This window comes from Orycteropus afer, unplaced genomic scaffold (genome assembly GCF_000298275.1).
Source record: "Orycteropus afer afer isolate SDZICR_OR568_19922 unplaced genomic scaffold, OryAfe1.0 scaffold00409, whole genome shotgun sequence".
NCBI classification, from domain to species: domain Eukaryota; kingdom Metazoa; phylum Chordata; class Mammalia; order Tubulidentata; family Orycteropodidae; genus Orycteropus; species Orycteropus afer.
Window position 1 is genome coordinate 263,878 of NW_006921996.1, and position 7,413 is coordinate 271,290.

Consider the following 7,413-nt stretch of genomic DNA (forward strand, 5'->3'; position numbering starts at 1 on the left):
AATACAAACCATTAGATGGCAAGCTCTTGCAATTTTTGCCAGTCCTACAAAGCAGTCCACCTCTTGTTGGGTCAACTGAGAGACTGGGACTGTTATTCTGACTGAAATCCTTCTGCAAATAGAAGAACTGAGAAAAATTTCTTCCAAAGCCCAATTTAGTACAATAAAAGGAATATGAGATTTGGAGTGAGATATTCAACTTGAATTCTGATCTTACTACTTTAGATTGTTGGTAATTTGGGCCAATTACCAACCTCTCTGAGCCTCAATTTCCCCTTAACATGGTACAATAAAGAATAATACTAGCTTCATAGAATTGCTGTGAGGATAAAAGAAGATTACACATAGAAAGCACCTAGGCATTTTGTAGATATTGCATATGTATTATCACATTTCTGTGAGTTTAAAAACACAACTCAAAACCAAGCCGTTGCCTAAGGCATTTGATTGCTAACCAGAAGGCTGGCAGTTCAAACCCACCAGCCACCCTCAGAAGGAAGATTGATCAATCTACTTGCATAGAGATACCACCTTGGAAACCCGAAGAGAGGTCACTATAAGTCAAATCAACTCAATAGCAGTGAGTTTTTTTTTTTTTTTTTAACAGAATAAAACTGCTCCAGAGGATTTGCTTGGTTGTAAGCTATATGAAAGTAGCTTGGCAGGCCTTTCTTTTGGAGCACTGCTGGGTAGGTTCGAGTCACTAATCTTTAGGTAGGGAGTCAAAAGTAAACTGTTAGCACCACTCAAGGACCTAAGGTAAATCTAGCACATGTTGAACTGTTTGAAGATTTATATCAGCCATTACAAGTAAACAGAAAAATAAAACATCAGATTAATATATAGATTGTTGATAAAATAATCATTTCAGAGAATTTAAATGTAGAATATAATACAATGGTTATAATCATTTGGAATTATGAGGGAATTTCTTTTCTAAGCCTTGTTGTTGTTGTTGTTATGTGCCGTGGAGTTGGCCCCGACTCATAGCGACCCCTCCTTGGGTTGCCAAGGCAGTATCACTACAGAAGTAGATTGTCCAACCTTCCTTCCGAGGAGTGGCTGGTGGGTTTGAACTGCCAGCCTTCTGGTTAGCAGTCAAGTGCCTTAGGCACTACACTACCAGAGCTTCCTTTTAAAGCCTAGTTGAAAGTTAATGGCTAGTCTGAGACCATTAGTGAAGTTAGATTTCTGAGTTCTCAGTCCTCTAAAAGTAGATTGAAGGGGGAAAAAACCATGAAGGATTTATAATTATAGTATCACAGTGTATGGGAGAGAAATATATTTAGAGTTTTGTTATTGGCTTCTTTGACCTAGCCCTGCCACCCCCATTCCATTTTACAGACAGGAAGACTGAAGCTCAAAGAGGGGAGAGTGACTTATTTAAACTATCTAATCTGATAGAGTTAAAAAAGCAGCATAAATGAGGGCAGAGATTCCTATTTACTTTTAACATAGGAGCCTTCCTTGGAGGACAATCATACATGGGAGAAATCAGATAATGAAGATAAAAGCTGACCAGCTCTGGCTTAAGTGAAGTTTGAGATAAAGAGATCCTCAGATTTGGTGTCCTCCTTCCATAAGAGGCCTTTGAGGAGGTCAGAATAGAGGGGGCTCCTTAGTATCAGAGAAGTGATGACACAGCTATTACCAGTATAATTGTATGCTATATATACTAATAAAATAGTGAACACTTTATTTAGTCCTTATATGCCAGGCATTGCTCTAAGTGCTTTATATATATTATCTTATATAATCATTTTAATCCTAAAACACAGATGGTATTATTATACTTATTTAAAGGTTTCCAAAGCTATAATCTTTATGGAAACAGACTGCCACATCTTTCTCTCATGGAGCAGCTGATGGGTTCAAACCACCAAGTTTTTCAGGTAGCAGCTAAGTTCTTAAACACTGTGACACCAAGGGAGATGTTAAATAAATTACTTAATGTCACACAGCTAGTTAATGATAGTTAAAGTATAGCCTGAGCAGTATGAATCCAATACCCTTGTCCTTAAGCATAATGTTTTGAGTCTAGATGGTATCATCCATGCACTATGATTACTGCCTTAAAGTACATTTTTCATTTTAATTCTCACAACAACCTTGCAATGGCAATCTCTTTTCCACATTTAGTGAAAAAGGAATCTGAATCCCAGGAAAGCTAAGTAACTGACCAAAATTCACACACATAGTAGAAATGGGAAAACTGGATTTGAATGTAGACTGTTTCTGTATATGCGTTACGTGGTTATACCTTGTGTGTTGCTGTGGAATGATATGAAAAGTCTGAGAATGAGGAATCCTGGGTCCTTGTCTTGGTTCTGCTGTATAGTAGTTAAATGATCTCAGTTAAGGCACCCTGTGGGAGTATCACTATTACAACTTTTGAAAAATTTTACCCCCTCTTAGGTGCAACCACTACTCTATGACTTAGTCATGCTGTGGTGGCTTGTATGTTATTGTGTCATTAGAAGCTATGGAACTAGTATTTCAAATACTAGCAAGATCACCCACAATGGACAGGTTTCAACAGAGCTTTCAGACTAAGACAAATTGGGAAGTAGAATGGGTCCATCCACATCTGAAAAAAGTGGCTACTGAAAACCTTATAATTGCAGTGAAAACATTAACTGATATATTACTGGAAACATTTATGAATAGTGCTGAAATATTGTCTGATATAGTGCTGGAAGATAAGCCCTTCAGGTTAGAAACTTGCTCTTGAATATAAAGTAGCTGAAGTAAATGGAAGAATGATGAAATGAAAGAGCTGAACTGAAGATTACAAAGAATGATTCCAGAAGACAAAGTAAAGTATACAATGAAATGTGCAAAGAATTAGAGTTAGAAAACTGAAAGGGAAGAACACTTGGCATTTCTCTAGCTGAAAGAACTGAAGGAAAAATTCAAGCCTCAAATTAAATATTGAATGATTTTATGGGCAAAATATTGAATGATGTTGTTGTTATTGCTATGTGCCATCAAGTTGGACCCAACTCATAGCAACCCCTCTTTGGGTTTCCGAGGCAGTATCACTATGGAAGTAGATTGCCTCATCTTCCTTCCAAGGAGTGGCTGGTGGGTTTGAACCGCCAGTCTTCTGGTTAGCAGTCAAGTGCCTTAGCCACTATGCTGCCAGAGCTCCCACTGAATGATGTAGGAAATATCAAAAGAAGATGAAAGGATACACAGAGTCACTGTATTAAAAAGAGTTGTTTGAGGTTCAATCATTTTAGGAGGTAGCATATGATCAAGAACCAATGATACTGAAGGAAGAAGTCCAAGCTGTACTGAGGGAATTGGCAAAAAACAAGGCTCTGGGTTAGATGGAATATCCATTGAGATGTTTCCACAAACAGATGTGGTGCTGGAGGCACTTACTTGATTATACCAAGAAATTTGGAAGACAGCTACTTGGCCAACCAATTGGAAGAGAATGATCTTTGTGCCCATTCCAAATAATGGTGATCCAACTTAATGTGGAAAGTATCAAACAATATTACTACTATCACATACAAGTAAAATTTTGCTGAGGATAATTTAAGAACAGTTGCAGCAATATATTGACTGTGAAATCCAGAAACTCAAGTTGGATTCAGAAGAGGACATGGAACAAGGGATATCATTGCTGATGTCAAATGGATCTTCACTGAAAACAAAGAATACCAGAAAGATGTTTATTTGTGTTCTATTGAATATGCACAGGTATTTGATTGTGTGGATCATAACAAATTATGGATAATATTGCTAAGAATGGGAATTCCAGAACATTTAATTGTATTCAAGAGGCTGTTCTATGAACAGAACAAAGGGATACTGAATGGTTTAAAATAAGGAAGGGTGTATGTCAGGGTTGTATCCCTTCACTATACTTATTCAATCTGCATGCTGACCAAATAATCTGAGAAAATGGATTATATGAAGATGAACGTGGCATCAAGATTGGAGGAAGACTCATTAACAACTTGTGATATGCAGATGACACAATCTTTCTTCAAAAGGGAAGATGACTTGAAGAACTTACTAATGAACACAAAAGACTATAATCTTCAGTATGAATTACACTTCAACATAAAGAAAACAAAAATCCTCACAACTGAACCAATAAGAAATGCCATGATAAATGGAAAAAAAGATTGGAGCCAGGGATTTCATTTTACTTGGATCCTCAATCAGCACTCATGGAAGCAGCAGTGAAGAAATCAGATGTCATATTGCACTGGACATATCTGCTCCAAAAGACCTCTTCAAAGTGTTAAAGGGCAAAGATGTGACTTTGAAGACTACCAAAAAAAAAAAAATCAAACCTACTGCTATCGAATGAATTCTGACACTTAGTGATCCCTATTGGGTTTCCATGGTGAAATATCTTTACAGAAGTAGATTGCCTCATCTTCTTTCCATGGAGTGGCTGTTGGGTTTGAACCACCAACCTTCTGATTAGCAATCAAATGAGAAAAAAAAAAAATTTCTAATCTCTGGGTGGATACATACCCATGACCATACATAGGTTTGGCAGGTGATATCCCTACATATGTATTTGTATGTGCTATAAAAATGCCCATATGCAGTTTAAACGTAATGAGGCAAAGTTAGGATAACTTCTTAGCCACAAATAAGAACTCTGAGGGAGTAGGTTACCGGGCCTGTGGGCCAGGGGCCATGGTCCTTGGTGACATCAAGCTCAATTGGTACAACATGGTATACAAAACTATTGTTCTATGTCTTATTTCAGTGAGTAGTGACTGGGGTCTTAAAAGCTTGCAAGTGGCTAGCTAAGTGGCTAATGTTTGTCTCTCCTCATCCAAAGCAAAACAGAGTGAAGAAAGTCAAAGATGTATGTAAACAGTTAGTCCAAAGGACAAATGGCAAGAACCTCAACCAATATGACCTACAAACTAGAACAGGATGCTGCCCGGCTACCAATGTCAACCACTCAGTATGGGATCAAAATTGGAGAGCCTATATAGAGTGGAAGAAAAGTTTAGAACAAAACTCAAAATCATAAAAAAAAAAAAAAACTGGCTTACTGGTCTGGGAGAGACTTGTGAAATCTCTGAGACTATGGGCTTGAGTCACCCTTTGGGGATGGAATTGATATCAATCCTATGGGTTAACCCTCAACTTTCAGCCAAACCACAGACAGGCCTACAAGGTGAACAAGTGCATCAGAGAGATGCACTCTATAAAGCAATCAACCATGGGAAATCAGAAGGTCAGTGTTCACAAAGGGATTCATGTAAAGAAGCAGGAATTCATAAGCAAAAATACTACAAGGAAAGGGTAACTACAATGAGGAAATGGGAAGTGAGATTTTACACTGTGAGGTGAGAGTGGGGGATGGTTAGCCTAACTCAAGCCTTGGTATTTTCGGTTGCCCCATATGCATGTGAAAGCTGGACAATGGCTAAGGAAGACTGAAGAAGGATTGATGCCTTTGAATTTGGTGTTGGCAAAGAATACTGAAAATAATGACTACCAGAAGACCTAAAAAAATTTGTCCTGAAGGAAGCACAGCCAAAATGGTTCTTAGAAGTGAGAAAGGCCAGACTTCTTCTTATCTATTTTGGTCATGTTTTCAGAAGGAAACAGTCCCTGGAGAAGGATATCATTCTTGGTAAAGTGGAGGGTCAGAAAAGAAGGAGAAGACCTTCAGTGACAGATTGACACAGTGGTTGCAATGATGGGCTCAAACAGCAAGGACTGTGAGGTTGGTACACGACCAGACAGTGTTTTGTGGTGTTTTACATAAGGGCACTATGGCTTGGAGCTGATTAAATGGCACTTAACAACAACAACAACAACTATTGTCATGGCTCATGAGAATGAGACCAAGGAGAGCAAGATTCCACTTCCAGTTTCTCCACTCACTGCTTGCCATCCAGGAAGACATTAGGCAATTAAAGCTCAGTTTGCTCATGTGTTAAAATTATTAAAACAATTCTTCATGAATATTTCATGTTTCTATACACCAGGTGTTATCAGCGAATTTGCTTCAAACTATCTTTTTAAGAATGTTTGTATAACCAAAAGGCCTTAGAAAATAAAAACAGCGACTCCTAGAGCAAAGTTTATGTACCTTCTGGCATAATAAAGATTGAAATTCTTCCTCTGTTTCCTGGAGAAGACTTGCTTACATTCCAAGGTAGTAGTGTATGCAGATGGGAAGATGAAAAGGTTTTCCAGGAGTTTCTGCATAAAACTCAAACCAAAACCTAACTCACTGCCATTGAGTAGATTCCAACTTATAGACCCTCATTGGGTTTCTAAGGCTGTAAATCCTTACTGAAGCAGAATACTTTATCTTTCTTTCATGCAGTGGCTAGTGAGTTAGAACCACTGAATTTTGGTTAGCAGTCAAATGCCTTAACCACTATACCACCAGAGCACCCCATATGACTAGAGTCTGCTAACCTCAGGGTTTCTCTCCTGTAATGCTTCCCCAATGTGTGTAGAAGAAAAACTTGGGCCTTATTGTGTTAACATGTGGGAATTGGGGCTCAGGAAACACATAAGATATTACTCTGGCTGCTACTTTTGCTATGAATAAAGATATTTTATGTCTGACCCAAAGGTCTGTGTTTTTCTTTAAGTATCTATGAACCTATGACAGGATAACTTAAGTTGGTGAAATCTCAGCCTCTTCACAGTTCCTGATTTAATGGTTTAATAATAAGCTCCAATGTGGATAATTCATGAAGTTATTATAAAAAAATCAAATGAAATAAAATGTTTTAAAATACTTGTAAATGATAAGGCAGGAGCTACCAAAACTTTGTGCTAATATTCCATGGTAAAAACCGTTGCTGGGAAGCAACGACCCTGCTGGGGACTTTATTTCCTGGCACTCCATAAAGCCTCTGATTTGACCAATAGTTTGGAAGTGAGCGTGCCACTTCTGGGCCAAAATGGTTAAGAAGTGGTTGTACCTTTTGAATAGTCTCTCTTTTCCATTGGTTGAATAGAGGTGATACTAATAACCTATAAGGGGGTGGCCCCACAGGATGGAACATGCCTGGGTCATTAAATCACTTTGAGGAAGGCTGCCTAATCACAAATGCTCACACTGGACTACGATGTGAATGAGAAAAGAATTTTTATCGTTTTAAGCAACAGAATTCAGGACTTTTTGGTTTTCTTTTGTTTTGGTTTTAATAGCATCTACTATGTGAATTACTAAAGCTATAATAGAAAATAACATTTATTAATTATCTTTTATATGCTCATTATTGTGCTAACCAGTATCATATATATTTGATCATTGAAAGAATCCTAAAGTTTATTATTTTTATAGATGAGAAACTTAAATCATAGAGAAGTTAAGTGTTTGTTTGTTTGTAATCCCCAAGATCATAGCTAGTAAGAGGCCATGGCAAATTTTGAAGCCATATCTTTCTTACTCTGAAA